The sequence below is a fragment of the Dermacentor albipictus genome, chromosome 5, assembly GCF_038994185.2.
Source record: "Dermacentor albipictus isolate Rhodes 1998 colony chromosome 5, USDA_Dalb.pri_finalv2, whole genome shotgun sequence".
Taxonomy (NCBI): Eukaryota; Metazoa; Arthropoda; class Arachnida; order Ixodida; family Ixodidae; genus Dermacentor; species Dermacentor albipictus.
The window spans coordinates 23,383,207-23,403,471 of NC_091825.1; the positions used below are offsets into that span (position 1 = coordinate 23,383,207).

The 20,265-nt window shown below is 43.3% G+C and overlaps 1 protein-coding gene and 1 long non-coding RNA gene across 2 annotated transcripts in view; both read left to right on the plus strand.

Moving 5' to 3' along the window:
• LOC135898305 (microtubule-associated protein futsch-like) overlaps window positions 1–20,265 on the plus strand; it is a 194,666-nt gene that overhangs the window by 47,805 nt on the left and 126,596 nt on the right. The gene's annotated exons all lie outside the window — the stretch shown is intronic.
• Window positions 118–20,225, plus strand: LOC135898233 (uncharacterized). The gene is made up of 4 exons (XR_010563289.1): window positions 118–228; window positions 1,635–1,752; window positions 6,072–6,142; window positions 20,089–20,225. It is a non-coding gene; the product is annotated as an uncharacterized lncRNA (long non-coding RNA).

The window sequence follows — 20,265 nt, forward strand, 5'->3', positions numbered from 1 at the left end:
TTCACAAGCGGATCGTAAATGCCCACACACAAACGGAAAAGCTGTTAGCGGTGGCGCTGCTTATCATCCTTCATCGCCCCTACACGAAAAGTTGCATTTCTCCGTCACAACAGTACGGAGTGGACAGCGGCACAGCGGCTGCATATGGCGGTGTGCGGAGGTGGTATACCTGTAGCTTGGGATTTCACTCTGACAACAGGAAGGAATCGACGTTGGATTGCTACGCCTGTAAGTGATTTAAGGTTCATTTTTTAGTTGTTAGTGCACGTCGTGGGTACGAAATGCACCGCGATGGCCCTGTAATAGGCTCAATTGTGTTGTGTGAGCATGCCCTGTAATGACATTCCCGCTTGGCTATTAGGATCGATAAAGACGCGACATTGCGAGTATGTGATAAAGGGTGTAGCGTTTGTTGTGCTAATTTCATATAGAGTACATTGAGACGCGTAGGCAATATCAGCGTCGATGACGTCTGTAGCAGCCCGTTGTTGGCTGTATGTGGCAGCTGGTTTACTAACGTTGGCATTCCAGTTTGCACTGTGCTGTGTTGTGCTGTGTTCTTGGCATTCCAAAAGAAAGTCAGAGTTCCCCTTAGCAATCTCTCAGGACGCGGCATAACACCAGGTTAGCCGTATTCGGCAACGCACTTAATCACAGTGAAATTCTTAGCTGTTATTTTTCCTTAAGCTTACGATGCAGTGTCCTGGCTGAGCGTTCTTAATCGCCGTGTTAATACCCGTAATTGAAAGACTGCTTGTCTAGAATTAAAAGTTTGCTTGTGTATGAAGACCTCGGAGCATGTTCGATGCGTTGCCCCGACATTGCAATGAAAGGACGGTGTAGCGTGCTTGCTGCCGTAACCTCATGCGATCTGCAGGGTTAGGTAACACTGGTGTCACATGGTGCCCACTATATTTGGATTAAGCAAGAGCAATCATGCTCGATCGCAACTGAAAGTGTCCGCGTGATACGCAATTATGGTTGCTGCAGATGAAATAGATTATTTTGCTAGCTAGTAATATGCATCACATGTTTCTCGAATTTTTTTGTTTGTTTTTACTTCTGACAGATACCAACCTGACGATCAACGTTCTGACGCAATACGCCAGCATTTCACATATACTGGGAGTGGATTGCCACGTAAATGTTGCTCATATGAGGCCGCAATTTTAAAGAAAATGCATGTGATAAGCAATTTTTAACGTAACCTTGACACAGAGTAGCGGTGGCCAAAAGTGCAAATGGAGATTCCAAAGATAGAAATATTCCAAATTAGTATAAACACAAAAAAAAGAATGTGTTGACACTCATGATAAAGGCTAGTTGAAATACTTAGTGTCTCTAGTTCCGTAGACTAATTTTCAGCATATACGCATCACTACCGCCATTATTCTAAAATACATGTTGTTAGCTATGTAGAGGAAAATTTCTGCTGTTTTGCTGACTAGAAGGTGGTTGGTGAAGTCTTCTTTTTTTAATGAGTTGAATGATACCCTTGGCCATACCAAGCGATACCACAGCAATCAGTAATTCGGTGACAAGCTTATGTGCAAGAGTATAATTGTATATGAAAGTTTTAGCTTTACTGTGGACGACCGGTCTGAAAATACCTGATATTAGTATTTCAATTGCAGCTATTGCACCAGTGAAGGATGTCTGTGTGCCGGTTTGCGCTAAGTTTCTCAGCCTGCTGTGGCCTGCTTGCAATACCAATGTGACACAGCCGTCTGTGGAGTGGTGCTCTTTGTTCTGGTAAGCTGTGCTATTCTATCCTACATCGGTTTTGCATATGCAGTCTTAATGGATAATGACTGCAAATGTTGGTTGAATGACGAGGCCTATGCAAGTGGAGTAATTTTTGCACATGCATTCAAAAGATAATTGATGGTTTGTTTTCCTGCGGCAAGAAATTGGTGCAGCATCAGCTCATGGACATGTTGGTAGGAAAGAGGCGTTGGAGCATTAAACCAGTTGTTAGTCTGCGCCTGTGTCGTGTGGTTCTTTCTCTGTCTTGTCCTTTTTTGCGCAGTTTTTCTGTCTTCCCATAATGTCATACCAACTAGCCCCTCACCGTACGCTTCTAGACAGCATCAGCTCGTCGACTCAACGTGATATTGTTTCAAACCTGACTTGGGTGCACATATGAGTGGTGTTTGAAAAACACTAATATTGCCGGAATTCAGTATTTCAGGCAACAGGTAAAACACGCACCAAAAAATAATTGTTTGTCTAGTGTTGCCCTAATGAATATGAGAAAACACTGCACACTGAAAACTAGCACTGTCATTCATAGGCTCCATGGTAACTACGTTTGCCACTAGTAAGCTGACTGTGAGCTAGTGTTGAGCTAATTATCATAGGTGAGTATGTGACGACGTAATTACTTAGTGTGTCATTGGAAGGCACCGTAACAGTGTAAAAATTATAGCCTGAGCTCGCAGCTGTGTCGTGGGGTCAGGCGACCAAAATATATGAATATTTCAAAGGGAACGAACAGTGCTACTACCAGTACGAATTCACGGCGACAGACACAGCAACATATTCCTTTCTAAACATGCACCGAGCAGCCCAATTCAGAATGCCCCTGCAATTTGATCTGAATAATTAAATTTGCAAAGCAGGTTAAGTGATGACCCACTAGGTTAGTGGGAGCGATCCTACAAGTTGTGTATGCTTTGAAAATGCATGATGAACTTACTTCACTGCTAAAAATGTGGTGTACAACTGCGCAAAGCTGCATCAATAACTACGTTGCTCCTTCATATTGTGTCAAGGGCATGTTCCGTAAGATAATCCTTGAGTCGTCGGCCAGCTTGTCCGGCATAATTGCTGCTGCAAGATAGTGGGATGTTGTAAACAGCACCAACCCTTATGCCTATGAACTCCAGCACACGCTTTCTGATGCAAACTTCACGTCTTGTCCTGGTCCGGTTAACATTTTTGTTCGTGTCCATATTGCTCGGCGCAGAAAATAAGAAGGTAGTTCCAACTCTCCGAGCAATTTGCTTGACTTGATGGCTGCCTTTGAGCACATATTGTATAACAGTAATAGGCCTTAGCTTCCTTGAAGTCGTCTGACCTGAGACATCCCCGGCATTCTACTCCATTAAATGCTTCTTGGCTACGCACGTCTAACGGCAGCGCGAGTGCACTGTTAAAAGCAAACATTGTACTCGGTTATGGAAGCTCCTCTCCACTTCGGGGTGCTACCAAGTGTTAAGATTGCTCTCTGGTGTTCCTGTAGCAACGACATGCTTCAGTGTTCAAGTTAACTAATAGGAAAGGCCAAAATACTTTTGAGTGCGAGGCTCCAGCTCGATGCTCTCCACAGAAAATATTCAGGCCCAGATAGTGGAGCTTGCCTTTCAGTAGTAGTTTTGCTTACTTTAACATGCGTGGCACTTTGACGGATACATTAAAAGTTGCTCAACCCCTTTATTATCGACTTTTCACCGCCGAGAACACTGTCAGCTAATCATAAAACACTAGCTGCTGTGAGAAATAGCGTAGTAAAGGTATTATGATTCATTGGAAACTCTCTACCCTATATTACGCGGATTAAGGCTACTAAATGGGTTGAGCGATTTGTTTTCTGTGTTCTCTACACCGCGAGCTGAGTTCGTGGAAGGTGGAAAACTACCACTAGACAGTGATCTTCCATTTCTGGACCTCAGCGTTTTCTTTGGTGCGGGTCATGTGAACCGAATCTATGGCACCTGTTTTAAGGAGTTTATTCTGCCTTCGCATCAGCACAGTCTTTAACTGTGAAGCTCTGTCACAGGAGCACCAAATAGCTTCCTCAATAAGTCGAGGCCTCGCCAAGTGAAGGAGAACTTGCAGACCCAGGTCTAACATTAGCCTACAGTGGGGTGACCACTGTTAGATCGCATTCACAAGGTCAGCCATAGTCTCAAAAAGAGTGTTCGGAGAGCTTTTTATTTATTTTAATTTTCACGTCAAGCAATCTGGGTGAAAAAAGGTGAATCAGACCATGTCCCGACGCGAAGTGTAGCAAGAGGCACATACAGTATTAAATCAACTGTACTGTTCCTGTTTGCAGCATCCCACTGTCCAGCAGCTGCTATTACGCCGGACAAATAGGCCATATATATATATATATATATATATATATATATATATATATATATATATATTGTAATGAAGACGAAGAGCACAAGAACACGGTCAGCCAGATCGTCTCTTCCATGCCTGCTGTGCACCCAGTGGGCCAGCCGAATCGCCAGTGCTTGGCACCGTGTGAGCCGTTCGGGCAACCAGCTCTTCCTGCTCTGCTTCACCTGCCTCCTCGGGTACGAAGCGACGTTACCCTCGGAACTCTTCAGTACCCCCATTACAACTCCAGTACTCCCATTCTCGCTGGATGGCGCTGCGGGACAGCGCCAGAGCAGGCAACGGGGGCTGGCGGCGACGTCGGCTGGGGAGAGTCAGGCATGACGGGAAGCAGAGTCCGAAACCGGAGTTCCAGGGTGCAGATGTTCTTGAGTACCCCGCACCCCCACCAATTGTAAAGGGAGTACTGAACAGTTCCGAGGGTAACGTCTCTTCGTACCCGAGGAGGCAGGTGACGCAGAGCAGGAACAGCTGGTTGCCCGAACGGCTCACACTGGTTCCAAGCAATGGCGATCCGGCTGGCCTTGTTCTTGTGCTCTTCTTCTTCATTACAGTATATATATATATATATATATATATATATATATATATATATATATATATATATATATATATATATATATATATATATATATGTGTGTGTGTGTGTGTTAAAACATAACTCAGCCTGCGCTCGTGTTGTCTAGTCTTCTGCCCTCTTTTCATGCTTACCCCCAGCAATTGCACAGGTATCACATTCTTGCAGAATTTGCAGTTATGAGGTTCATACTCTGGGATATGATAGGAAGCCATCAAACGGATCACATCTATCTACACGTGTTGATGTAGATAGAAGTGACTGTGCAATTGTGGTAGGGCATCGTATGAGCTTGCTTAGCACTTGCGGGCTTTTGTTTCCAAAGCTTATGACACAGTCATTCAAACTTTGCCTATGAAAACAGTACTGCATGTTGCAAGGAAACATTACAAAGACTCGAAGGCAAAGCTCGGTGTTGTGAGAAGTAAAAGAAACTTGCTTTGGACTTGCTCTCTGCAAGTTTCTACAGCATTTTATAAAGATGCTTCTTTAACTCCCGCGTCTGTCATGTTCATGGCACACCGTGAAACTGTAACAAGTATAAGCTTTGTGCCATGCGTTTCACAAAATAATACATGAATATAATTAGGCAGACACAATTCTTGAAACAATTTCTCGAAACAACATCGCAAAATACCACCTGAGCCTCTCCATCTCTTACATCTGCTGTTTTGCACATCACAACTGTAATTACACTGCATTTGGTAGCTGCACAACACAGGCTCCATTTTGTTTTATCTCACTACCTTTATTGTGTTTTCTCCCCCTGCCCTTTGTCTTGTTTCAGCAACTTCTACTGCAGGCCGCCATAAAATTGCTTCAACAATGTTGACTGATTTCAATAGTTTTTTTCTGACCATTCTCTCGTGTGAGCTTAAAAAAATTAGCTAGATTAGCTTTACCTTAAGACGAATTCAAAATATTTATTTATTCTACTTGCTTATAGCACTTACCTGTTTGTTCAATCAATAATATACTTACAATTCACCTTTGCACTGCTCGGTATTGGTAGAGATATCGTCAGCTATTCCCTATAAAGGATCCCGAATTTTCCACCTTCTGAGTGTAGGTTAGACAGTCACTTGTTGCACTTCACAAAGAGCGACCTGTGGTTTCTAAGAAATATAGTTTTACTGAGAATTTTCATACATGCAATTTTGATTCCGTGCGCTAGCATCTTTGTATTACAGCATGTTTCTCCCTGAAAGCACATTCTGTCGTTGAATGTCTGTGAGATGGTTAAGCAGGTTTACCATATCTATTTAGAACTTCCGATGTTCTGGGGCACTTACTTTTTTGCAATCTAAACTTGTGTTGTTTGATGCTGTCAGTGTAAGCTTAACGTCAATTCTGGTTCTCCCAGGATTCTCCCAGGAAATACGCAAGCATTGCAGTGGAGCCAGTTACACTGCCCCCACACTAATATTGTATTTGGTAAGTTTTATTACAGGTTTATTTTCTCTAGTATGTGCTAAATTTTGTGCAATGCGTTCAAAGCTTCACACAATAGGCTGTTTGACAACAGGTGCTAACAAATGAATAATTATAAAATATGTTCAAGGTAATTAGTGATACAATTGCTGCTCACTGCTAAATTTTTCTGCCAATTAAATGATCAGCCATCCAGCAAGTGCAGCTCTCTTGTCTAATTGTAGAAACCTTCCCATACAGTTAACCATTTATCACGAGTGTACAGCAGTCGGAGACAACTGCTCACAGCGACCATTTCATAATATTGCTACGGAATACTATTAGTATTATTTAAATGCAAAAGTGAGTCAAAGGTCAGGTGTACTTTTCCTATGAAATTTTATGAAGCAAGTTCCTCATCATATTGCATATTTCATTGAAAGATTCGTAGCAAAATTCTGACTTCTAATGGAGAATACCTTAGTAACTTGCGATTCGCTGATGATATTGCCTTGCTTAGTAACTCAGGGGACCAATTGCAATGCATGGTCACTGACCTGGAGAGGCAAATCAGAAGAGTGGGTCTAAAAATTAATCTGCAGAAAACTAAAGTAATGCTTAACAGTCTCGGAAGAGAACAGCAATTTACAATAGGTAGCGAGGCGCTGGAAGGGGTAAGGGAATACATCTACTTAGGGCAGGTAAAGACGGAGGATCCGGATCATGAGACGGAAATAATCAGAAGAATAAGAATGGGCTCGGGGTGCGTTTGGCAGGCATTCTCAGATCATGAACAGCAGGTTGCCATTATCCTTCAAGAGAAAAGTGTATAAAGGCTGTGTCTTACCAGTACTCACATACGGGGCAGAAACCTGGAGGCTCACGAAAAGGGTGCTACTCAAATTGAGGACGACGCAACTAGCTATGGAAAGAAGAATGATAGGTGTAACGTTAAGGGATATGAAGAGAGCAGATTGGGTGAGGGAATAAACACGACTTTATGACAGCTTAGTTGAAATCAAGAAAAAAAATGGGCACGGGCAGGACATGTAATGAGAAGGGAAGATAACGGATGGTCATTAAGGGTTACGGACTGGATTCCAATTGAAGGGAAGTGTAGCAGGGGTGGCAAAAAATTAGGTGGGCGGATTAGATTAAGAAGTTTGCAGGGATGACATGGCCACACTTAGTACATGACCGGGGTTGTTGAGAAGTATGAGAGAGGCCTTTGCCCTGCAGGGGGCGTAACCAGGCTGATGATGATGGTGACAGTTGAACGACAGCTGTCTCTAGAGCCAATGTTTGGGCAAGATGCTTGTCTTTATCACGACGCTTGTCTTCAGAGCAATGACAAGAAACGTATGTCTTGGTATCATGGCAAAATTCACGTCACTCTAATGCAGGTCTTAAAGAAAACATTATTCAATACGAAACAACGCAAAGTCTTCAAGGAATATGTCAATTCCATCATCTTCTTCATGCAGCTTGAAGTAATCAGTACGAAGACATTATGTAAGATAGGAAGAAAAACACATCAGTGTGCCTCTTCGATTCTCAGTCGCTGACAGTCCCGGAATGCTTTGGCCTCTTGTGCCACATTCAATTTTCTCAATCAGCTTAGGAACCTCCGCCCACTAGTCCTAGAGCTGCCAGAATAGCATTCGTTTTACCAGAAGTCGCAGACTGCCTGCGGACTCTCAGAGCTGACAGCAGATATTTCTTCTAACATATGCAAGTAGCTAGCAGACGGCAGCTGTCCTAAAAAGATGCGCATGGGCTTGACGTTATGTTTTAAAAGAGGCTGTGTTCCTTTGTGCTTTTCCATTGCAGATGGCAAATATCGTGCACTTAGCTATCGCTTCCGTTACATCGGTGCTTCGTGTGAAATCATGCGAGTTTTCACGCGTGGTCAGATTGTTGCAAGTTTAGTCCTTGTGTTCTTGAATAGCGAAACACAGCGATCAGACGCAAACGCTTGCTTTTCTTTGCGTGTTTTGCGAAATCTGTCATTCTCAATGCTATATGCGTAATAAACAGATAGATTTCGCTTTTCAGATGGGGGAAATGGTGTACGAGGAAGCATATCACATTGCATGTAGCTGTTAAATGCTGGTAGCTGGAGTGGTATACGTAACTTGGGCCAGACATTGAAAATATACAGATGCCACATAACTGGACATAACTCAGGTAATGTTCTTTGCCGTTGCTTAGCGATGCTCAGATCTTTTTCATTCTGCCTAATTAGATAATTAGCCTTCAATAATTACCTCCTCAAGTATTATAATTAGATGAAAAGTGTCAATGATAAAATTGTAGAGCAACAAAAAAACTCTCGATACAGTTTTCTGTTGCTCAACTACGTGCTAATAAATGTGTTTTTTTGCGAGCATGAGAGCAGCCCGCTAATACACGCAAAACTGCCGCGCTACTCGCCACTCACGGCATTCTGCGTGTATTTGCAGCGTTCTTTCACGCACGGAAGAGCACTTATATGTAGCACGTCGCGAACAACAGAAAACTGTATGGGGAGCTTTTCATGTTGCTATACAGTTTTTTTGTGGACACTTCTAATCTAATCATCACATTCGAAGTTGATTATTTATGAAGAATTATTATATAATTACGCGGAATAAGAAAATCTTAGTATCTCCAAGCGACGGCAAAGAACATTACCTTGGTTCTGTCCAGCTATGTGGCATTCGCATATAATAATTGTTTGGCTCAAATTACGTGGGACGCCCTGTATAATGAGAGCTTTGCCGATTGCTGTTGACAATTCTTGAAATATATTACAACATATGTTGGGCGCATGATAGCCTGAGTTGCTTATGCGCCATAAAATCCAATACAATACAATACAACGTATGTTGACCCCTTCTGTTACCAAGTTCGAGCGTTTGCTTTTGGACGTGCAGGATTAGTAGACACTGTAGACGCGTTCTGTCCTTGACACACGTGGGCCTTTAGTAGATGGTTTTACGAGCCTTTAGGATATTGGCGTGATCTTCCTGGGTGAACAGTGATGTGGCACGACCGAGATTTTGTTTATTTTCGTGTGGCAATGACGCTTGTCTTTCGCAGGCAATGAATGAGCTGGCTTAAATAGAGCGGTTAAGGGGCACGGAGAGCTAGAACAGGATGTAAAATGAGCTTTGTGAACATGTACAATGTGCTGATGCTGCGATTCTATTATGCAAGTGGTATGGTTGTGTCGGCGACATGGCTTCTGATACAGCACCATTTTGGAGGACACGCTACTGAATTCGCTTGGTAGGGTGCTATCTACGTGGACCCAAGAGCAGACGACGGCAGCCAGAAGAGTGACTTGCGATCTCGGTGAATTCAAACAAAAGCTCGGAGAGTCCCCGACAGCTGGATCACGTGACTTTGATGCGCATTTCTCTCAGTGCTATCCAGACCGGAACCCTTAGGCGGTTTGTGGACAGTCTGGAACTGCATAATCGAAGAAGCCCGGTGCTCTCACATACATTATGTCCACTGAGGGAGGAAGGTCTTCACTAGTAATCTGCAAATATATCTGGCTTGCGTCAACTGATGCCATCTTATGGTTGCATATTTACAAATTTCGCCATGGTGGCTAGTTCTTTTCCGTCCTCAACAGCACCGGCTTTTTGTTTATCATGCATATCATTATTGTCGTACCATTGCTTGTTGAGCAAGCCTTGACTTCTCAAGCCTCGTTTTTATCATGCTAGGTTTGAGTATCCTAAAACCTGGCGTATCCTGAAAGCTCTAATGGACCCGACCAAGACCAAGTCAGAAAGTAACAAGGCCATCCAAAGAATAGTAAACCAATTTGAAGGGACAGAAGAAGAGCTACAGGAAAAAGTCCGTGTAAAGTGCTACGGGGAAGGTGAACCCGAAGCGTACACGGAGGGACATCGAGGCGAAGAAAACCCTGACCTAGACAGACCCACCACCAGGGAGGGTGTTTTCGCAGCAGTTAAGGCACCGAACCGGAATACAGCAGCAGGCGCAGACGAAGATTAGGAACGCACTAATCCGCAGCTTAAGGGATGAGGCTGTCGCACAGCTGACGAACTTCCTCAACACACATGGGGAAGCGGAGACACTGCCAGAGTAATGGAAACATGCGCAGGTTGTTATGATACCCGAGCCAGAGAAAAGCTACTAGTCGAAAAACTATGGCCGATATCACTCGCTTCGTGCCTTGGAAAGTTGTACGAGCAAATCGTGACACGGAGGCTACAACAATACATGGAAGATGAATATCTGTATCCCCACAGTATGTTCCGCTTTCGCACCAAATTATCAACCTAAGACGTCCTACTACAAATTAAAGACGGGGTTCTAAGCAGCATCCCCATACAACGTAGAAAACATAATAATGGCACTCATTCATTCATTCATTCATTCATTTATTGATACTGTCAGCCCTCATCGGGCTATTACAGGAATGGAGAAGAAAACAACAAAGAGATACATAGAATGCGTCCGAGCAACACGCTTTGGCTCACAAAGCCTGTCTAAAAATCAAAAAGTATGAACTACAACATACAAGGGAAAGTAATAAAGAACCATTCACAATTTGGCACCGCATCGTCGTAGACACAATAGGAGTCACACAAGTAAAAGTAAATTCATACATATTGGGTAATTCACTATGTGTTATTACAAAAAATGGTGCTTTTAAGATTTTCCAAGAAGGTAGTTGAGGACATCAAGGTTACAAGAGAGTCAGGTAACAAATTCCAGTCTCTTATAGCCCTAGGAAAGAAACTGAACTTGAAACAATCATTGCGGGCGAGTGGAGGAGAAATGTACATACTATGACGATGCCTCGTTGACGCGTTCATAGGAAGCTCAAAATAATCATCTGGTTTAATGTCTACTTGATTGTGGATAACTTCGAAGAGGAATTTTAATCTGTCGTATTTAGTTCTGAGCTCAAGTGGTGCTAGATCAGCTAATTGACATAACTCTGTTGGAGAATGGATGCGACGATATTTATTAAATATAAACCGGGCGGCTAGCCTCTGTATGCGGTCAAGTTTAGAACAGTTAGTTATGGTGTATGGGTCCCAAACTATTTTTGCATATTCAATAATTGGTCTAACTAGAGTTTTGTAAGCAAGACATTTAATTTCAGGGGTTGCCCGAGTGAGGTTGCGCCTCAAAGACCATAGGGCTCTAAACGATTTGATGCACACATTTTCTGTGTGTGTGTTCCAGCGTAAATCTGATGTAAACGTTAAACCCAAGTATTTGTGTTTTTCAACGTTCTCGAATTTGTTGTCATCAATGTAGTACGAGTAACTAAGGGTACACTTCTTACGTGAAATAGACATAGACACTGATTTTTGAGGGTTTATGACCATTTGCCAATCGTCGCACCATTTTTTAATTTTTTGAAGATTTGAGTTAAGTTCTTCTTGATCTTGTCTCGACTGAATTTTATTGTAAATGACGCAGTCGTCTGCAAACAAGCGCAATGGTACAGTGATCTCATTAGGCATATCATTAATAAATACGAGAAATAAGAGTGGTCCTAGTACCGTGCCCTGAGGTACCCCAGACTCTACAAGGGAGGGTACAGACTGGCAGTTTCCAATTTGAACATACTGTTCTCTGCAAAGAAGGTAAGACGCGAACCATTTCGTGATTGCGGGATTCTTAAATATGGCGTCTATTTTATGTATTAACTTAGGATGAGAAACTTTATCAAACGCCTTTGCAAAGTCTAGGTACACTATGTCGGTTTGTCCACGTGAATTAATGGTTTGGGAGAGGTCATGTACAATTTCTATAAGTTGAGTTGTCGTGGAGAGTTTCCTTCTGAAACCATGTTGACGGCTGTATAATACCTTATGGTAATCCAGATATTTAATTAAGTGTTTTGATACAATGTGCTCCAGTAATTTTGAACATGCGCTGGTAAGGGAAATTGGGCGGTAGTTGTTGACGTCTGCTGTCGCGCCGCCTTTGTGTATGGGTACGATTTTGGCACGCTTCCAAGGACTGGGGAAACAGCCGGTAGTAATAGATGAGCGAAATATAATGGCAAGATATTTTGAAACCCATGCTGCATACCTGTATAAAAATTCGTTGGGTATTTCATCTGGTCCAGGCGATTTCTTTATATTAATGTTGAGGAGCAAGTTAAGAATTCCTTCTTCACTAATTATTATATCCTCTATTGGGACCCTATCTGAGGTGTCTACAAAGTGCGGAACCATACCGTTATCTCGTGTAAAAACAGACGAGAAAAAATCACTAAAGCTGTCAACCTGTTTATCGTTATTTTGGCTCGCATCCACGTGTGGTCGCTTATCCTTAAGATTAATGTAGCGCCAAAATTTTCCCGGGTCTTCTGCAAGAAATTTTTTGAGTGTGATGCCATAAAACCTGTCCTTGCTCTCCCGAACAAGTTGCTTTAATTGTTTACTTAGTTGTCGAATGCGTACCTTATATTCTGAGGTGGAGTTTTGCAAACGGGCTTTTCGTTCCCTTTTCAGTTTCCTTTTAATATGTATAATTTCCCTCGTCATCCAAGGAGTTTTCTTCCTGATAATTTTGCGGCGTTTGGGGACAAAACGTTCGATACACTGTCGCACAATGTTTGAAAAAGTGTTCCACAGGAGGTCTGTACTGGCTCCGGAGTGATAATGCATTAAAAACTTGTCGAGGGACTGTTCTAAGAAGTCAAGTGCACCGACGTCATCAGCAGCTTGAAAGTCTAGGATGAACTTCTTTGAATGAGTACTCGGTATGTCTGCAGTAACGTTTAAAGATAATAAAACCATATTATGGTCGGACAGACCCTCAGCAACTTCACAGCAGACAAGAGAAGACATCAAGCCTGGCGATACAAAAACCAAATCAAGAATTGAGGACGTCGTTCCGCATACTCGTGTGTAATCTGTTACAACCTGGGTTAGCTCGTAACAAAACGCAAGCTCTAGTAGTTGTTCACAACTGGCGACTTCTACCTGTCCAGGGGATTGGGATAGCCAATCAATCCCTGGTAAGTTAAAGTCACCTAGGATCAGAATATTATCACCTTGGTGCAGATTCGAATCCATAAAGGTCCTGAGTTGAAACAACGCATCTATGGGGCAACCGGGGGGACGGTACACACCACCTATGAAAACTGTACGACTGCCTAAGTTAGTTTTAATCCATACACTTTCAATATCACTTTTAACTGGCAGAATCGTGAATGAAATGTTGCTTTTAATCATAATGGCAACACCACCACCCCTTCTCCCTCGATCTTTTCTTATTACTATGTACCCGGAAGGTTTTATTTCTGCATCGCATATGTCCGTGTGTAACCATGTTTCTGTTATGACCAGGATGTCTGGGTCATGTTCCAAAACAGCACATTCCAAAGCATCGGTCTTATTCACCAGGCTTCTGGCATTTAAATTTATGATTTTAAAAGCAGAGGATTCCGGGTGACGAGTTCATGCCGTAGTTTTATCGGGAGAGGCGTGCCACTTGCTCCGTTCGTTTGTTACATCATTCCAAGCGTACATAGTTTTATCAACTCGGAGCTTGTCAAAAAATAATTTAACCTTGGCACCCTTCATTCTTTCTTCTTCCGATGATTTCCAAAGTTTCTTGCGGATCTCAACGGCACGCTTGGAAAAGTCTTCATTAATGCTAAATTGTGTACCTCGGAGTTTCCTGCAGTTGCTCAGAATTTAAGGTGCTGGGAACCCCGCACCTATTTAATAGGCTAGAGTCTCGTTCGTTATCGGAATTAACCAGACAAATCGCTCCACCAACTAAGAACGGCCATGCACCACCATCCACCGAATCAAGAAAGAGCTCTCAATCTGTCAATCCTCCCAACTCGATGTCAAAGGAGCGTTCGACAACGTCAGCCATGTGGCCAACCTCAAGGGACTGGACAATCTCAACAGTGGACGAAGAATCCACGGCTACGTGACAGCGTTCCTATCAAACAGAACAGTCACGGTGGGGTTCGGAGACCTGCGGACAGACAAGTTCCACGCGCCTAACAAAGGAACCCCGCAGGGATGCGTGATCTCACCGATCCTTTTCAACATTGCAATGATTGGGATAGCCCGGAAGCTGGAAGAGATTGACGGCATACATCACGCCATTTATGCCGACGATATCACCGTCTGGACTAACCAAGGCTCACTCAGCCAAAAAGAAGAACGACTACAAGCCGCAGCAACATGCGTGGAAGAATGCGTTAGGGAAAGAGGCCTCGCCTGCTCGATGGAGAAGTCCAAGCTCCTGAGAGTCAGAAGAGGAAAACGCTCGGAAGAACAAATCAGCGTCTCCCTTGAAGGACAGAAGATACCAGAAAAAGAAGCCATCAGGATTGTGGGAATGTGGGTGCTGAGCAATCAACACTGCACACACACCATACACCTACTCAAGCATGCGACGGCACAGGTGGCACGTATGATCACCCGCGTCTCGCAAAAAGGAAGCGGCATGAAGAAGGAAGATACGGTCAGGTTGGTTAAGAGCCTCATAATCAGCTGGATCACGTACGCCCTTCCATATTACAACACAAACAAAGGCGAACGGGACCAGGCCGACGTCATCATAAGGAAAGCATACAAAACAGCGCTTCACCTGCCGGCCAACACCTCGACAGAGAAGCTGCTCGCCCTCGAAATCCGCAACACATTCGAGGAGCTCAAATAAGCACAATTAGGGTCGGAGCTACTCAGACTACAGCAGACTACCACAGGCAGAAAGCTTCTAAAAAACTGGGGCACGAAGAAATTGAAAGGAAAGAACAAAGAACGGCAAACCTACCCGATGAGTATCGCAGCACCACCAAGGTAGGGTCCTTGCCAAGAAACATGGAGCCGAATTTACACACAGCCAGGCGGAACGCTGGGGCAAAATATGTAGAGAAATACCCAGCAACCAAGGCGAACACAGTATACACGTACGCCTGGGTATATCCTCGAGAATGAAGGGAAACAGAACAAAGAGTCGTCGCGGCAGTAATAGACTCGGACTATAGAGAAATCGCTTGCGCGTCGGCACGGGGTTGTACGGTAACCGAGGGAGAGGAAATGGCTGTTGCTCTAGCAGCTGTGGAGGGCTACAGCACAAATAGATCCCTTATAATTGTAACAGACTCCAAGGAAGCATGGCGAAACTACATTAACGACAGAATCGGTCAAAAAGCGCTCCAGATCTTCCTCCATGCTGGCCAACAGAATAAACGCATTAGACACACTATCTTTTGGGTACCGGTGCACAGTGAGATTGAGGGCGACCAGAGAGTTGATAGGATCATTCGCGAGCACACAAACGGAGCGGACCTAATTAGAGATCCTGAGGATTTCATGACAGTGATCCCAACGTACTCTGCTATACTAAATTACCGTAGAGGGACGATATCATGAGAAGCCAAGAAACACTGACACCAAGGACAACATAGGGGAAATTACTTGTACTTAGTAAATGAAATAATGAAACGATAATTGTGGGAAATTAAAGTGAACGAAAAAACAACCTGCCGCAGGTGGGAACTGAACCCACAACCTTCGCATGAAGGTTGTGGGCTCAGTTGCCACCTACGGCAAGTTGTTCTTTCATCCACGTTAATTTCCAATAATTGTCGTTTCATTATTTCATTTACTAAGCACAAGTAATTTCCCCTATGTATTCCTTGGTGTCAGTGTTTGTTGGCTTCTCATGATATGGCTAATAAAAATCGGGCCCCTCGGTTAACCCCCTTTCTTCTCGTAGAGGGACGAAGATCAGATATCCCCCACCCCACAATACACTCACTCAACAACAGGCAGTTTACTGGAGAAAGCTGCAGACAGGAACTTTCCCAAATTCACATATACTATGCAAAATGTTCCCAAGTCAATACAGGGACATATGCCCGTGGTGTGGTGCAATACCCACACTTTATCACATCACATGGGAGTGCAATACGAATAAGGAATTCCACAAAATAGAAAATCCGAGTGTGGAGCAGTGGGAGAGCGTGCTCTCCAGCGTTGACCCTAGCCTCCAACGGAGGCTGGTGTATCATGCCCGATGAGCAGCCACGCTCAGTGGTGCCCTGCAATAGGGGCGCCAACCATGCAGGCCGGAGATCGTCATCAACCAATAGAAGATGAAGACATCCGGCCTGACTGCTGAATTAATCTTTCTAGAGAAATAAAGTTTATTTCCTCCTCCTCCTCCTTCAGTCTCTTACGTTAGTTTTGGCACAACGCAATGATGGTACTCTTTAAGAATAGCGGTAAGCTGTAGATCGCGATTCAATAGTGTGTGACACAACTGTTCCAACCATTTTTTTCTTTAATTTTTCTGCTACCGATCCAGGACTCCTGTGACTAATTGCCTTAAGTAACATATTTCATTGCCTTCTTGTCCTAGAAAATGTAACTGGTGCCTTCTTGCGGGCCTTTAATGTGGCAACATGTACACTGCAGACAGTAGGGCATGTTCAGATAAATTCAACTGGACATGTCTCGCGACCACTTTTAATTTTGATAAAAAATTTACTTTGCTGCCTGAGCATCACGACAATGAAACAAACCTTAACTTTGCGAGAAAAAAAGGTGTCCTTACAAACAAAAAATATAAAATCAGCTGTTCAGTTAGAATTATTTTCCTTGGATTTTACGAAATCTGCGTTTTCTCTCAGACGACAGGTCAATAGCATTAATTCCAACTAATTACCACAGAGTATCCCAACTATGGTATAAAAAAGAAAAGAAATTGGAAACGCAACGTTGCAGATATTAGCCAAAGGTTTTTTCTTTGCATTTATTACCAACAAAGAATTTGACCATCCTTTTTGCCACGAAAGTCGCAGAAATCTGAGCAAATAGCTCTGTCCTCATCGGCTGTCAAAATCCACGGGAAGTGCTCATATTTGGGTATGTTAATGATTTACTGTACTTTAAAATTTTTAGGAGAGACTTGATTCACTTAAGAAATTTGCGAAGTAAGCGCATTCACATGAAGTAATGCAAGCTGGAAAAACATGTTGCATTATTTGTTTGGTTGTGGAATTTGTCAGTAAACGAACGGACAGAATAAACAGTAGTACCTGCAGGAACCGCCCCCCCCCCCGGAAATTAAGCGGCATACCCCTGTCCCCGCCCACACCACTACTTCCCACACAAGTAAAGCGCCGCCAAATCAATGCTGAGACTTCACAGCTATTCGGCGGTCAACATTTTGCTGCCGTTTTCACTCATTTTGGATGGCGGTAGCTATTGGCCTCTCCTGAGGTGTGCAGGCCAATTTTCTCATCGATTAGGAGCCAGCGCGATTAACTCGAGATGCGTTTGTTTGTTATCAACTATTAAATGTTCACGCGCATCGCTGTTGCTTCGTTAGTTCAACCTTCTTTGCTTAGACTCATGCAGGAACCAGAAAGTGATTCGGTTCGCTGTCAGCTGGTCTGTATGCTCGTGGAACGAGTTGCCACCGGAGAAAACGCCAGTTGCGTTGAACTTTCCCTTTCGTTTCATTATTTTTCCTCGAGTGACGGCTCGCCACAACGCTAGAAGATCATCGGAACCATACACCCGCGGCATGGGTTAGATAAGGTGAAAAATAAATAATGCGAAACAATGGCCTCCATCAAACCTTGCAATAACCCTTAATCTATAAACAATGTGACTTTCACCCGTTACCTCGTCAGGATTTTCCTTAATTGTACAGCACCTTTCGTGCAAAATTGACAACTGGAAACAAGAGTCCAAGGAGTTTAGAAATTAAGCGATCTTCTAAGGGAGAAAGCCACGGCAACAGCCAAACAGGAAGGAAAAGCGAAAATTAACAAATTTAACTGTTGTTTATGAAAATAATAATGGATCAACATCATTTTATCAATAAAGGAGAAAACGCTGCCGGAAGTGGATAACGATTCCGTATGTTTTGAATGACGCTTCTACACTTATCAGTCGAGCCGCCTGACGTAGCCATTTCTCTGCTGTGCTTAAGTGGGTGTTTTTCCAACCTTCCGCGTTGGGCGCAGTGCGTCTAGAACAGCAGCGTCTTGCGCACTATGCGATTGTACGGGACTGGCGGCCACACATCGTTGCAGAACTTAACTTAACTTGGTAGAGCAGTAATCGAGGGATCCAAAAGAACTGTGATTGTTCCGCAAATGTTTATTTCACTATAAGTCTTCCAAAGCTAATTCGAAAAACGCTACTATAGTCGGATACAACTTAAGTCTGCAGTGAAGCCCCGCCTACGCCCTCATAACCGTCAGCCACTCCGCGAGGCTGCAAATAATTCGCACTTCAAACTTTTCCTGTTACCTAAATAAGGTGGTAACCACAAAAAATATGGTTATTAGCGCGGAATTTTGTACGTTTTCGCTCGTCTGTTATAGTGGAACGGTGAAAGCCTAGTTCTTTATTGAAGTGAAATAAAACGCTTGCTTAGCTCCAACTATTTACTGTCAAGTTTCCCTTCAATTGGTAGTGAAGTTTCATGAGTAAATCAGGTTCAGCGATGAAATTTCATTTCCTTAAAGACCCCGTAGGAGGGGTATTACAAAAGGGGTGGGAATACAACATATGTAAACACGTGGTAGAATGCATTCGATTCTGTAAATGAAAGGTTGTGACATCTTGAACAAATTGTGAAGAGCAGGTGATGGCAGCGATTTGATGAGAAAGGTCATTCCAGTCTTTATGCTCGGTAGAAAAATGAGGCTGAAAATGTATTTGTGCATGAATGTGATTGTGCTACCTGCTGGGGGCTGTACCTCAGACTTTTGAAGAGTGAAATTCTCAGACTTCATCATACACGTTGTCCATGTCTGTTGCACTCCTCATCCCTTCCGCCGATGAAAGGGATTGTCAAGAACAGCATATGCTCCTAGGGTATCAAATACGACACCATATTGAAAAGGCCGCATGACGACGATTTTGTTTGCTTGTGTGATTGGCTGGCGGAGTAACACAACCCCACGCGGTCTGTGTGCCTTGGTTGCCAACTGCTGTTTTTTTAAGTTGTACTCTGCTATAGTACCCTTCATTTTACGATTCCTTCCTGCGTGGATCTATTTGACGTGGTTCCTTGTTTGACAAGTAACGGAGAGGTGTATCTCACAAGTGGACCTGTGAGACACACCTTATTTCATTTATGTATTGCGGGATTACGCGTCTTTATGCCGAATGGCGGGCGTTCTTCAGATTTGTGTTAGTAACGCTGCACGCCCACCTCATTTTCATAGAAAAGTTACCTTGGGTTGGGCCTCTCCCTGAACGTGCCTGTACAGGTTGCTTAGAAAAGCACATGCTAACACATGGAGAAATTTTTGGGTGAACACAGTGCGATATTATAACTTTTTAAAGAGGATGTGGAGGGTATGTTGATGCACTCTCGACCATTACATTAAAGTTTTACTGCTTGAGTTAAAAGAATGTTGATCACACTGATACTTCTTTCGTGACACAACAAGCCATATCGGAAAGGGGCTGACGTCTGTTTGACGCAGTTGTGGTGCAAGCATGGTTTCTTTGTATTGCTCCTGTTCTACCGGCTTGTTAGCTGGACACTATCATTGGCTTGCTTTTTTGTTTTCGAAGTAAACAACATGCATGGTTTGAGCTTGTTTCAAGAGTGCTTCATTGTTTGGGAAAACAGTAAAATCTGCCAGGTCGTTCAATGGAACCATGAAAGTTGAAAGCTATGGTCCGCAGTATGTGGCCATGGCAACTCTTCCTAAATGTGGGATATCTAATCTACGAATGTCATAATGTGCATGTGACATCTTTGCCTGTTCCAAGCAAACCATAAATTGACTTGGATCCTTTCCATCTGAAGCTACGAATGAATATATACCAACACGGCTGAGTCTGAACCATTTCTTTTGAGAAGAGCACTTGTAATGAGAGTTGTGAATTAGAAATCATTTATTGTTTATCGGAGTAACAATGGTGCTGATGATTATAATAATTGAAGAGGCCTAATTGATTGGTGTTTTCCTTTTTCAGGCAAAGCCGAAGGCATGTGCAAGGAGCCAGTCATTCTAATTCTCAAACAATCCTTCCTCTAGTCAGTCCATTTCTAGTGTCTAGTCATCCATGTTATTTTTTTTAGTAAAGTACAACAAACACAGGTTTGTTCAGATTCAAGTGCCTTGTTGTTTCTTGGACACGAATTTGTGTTTA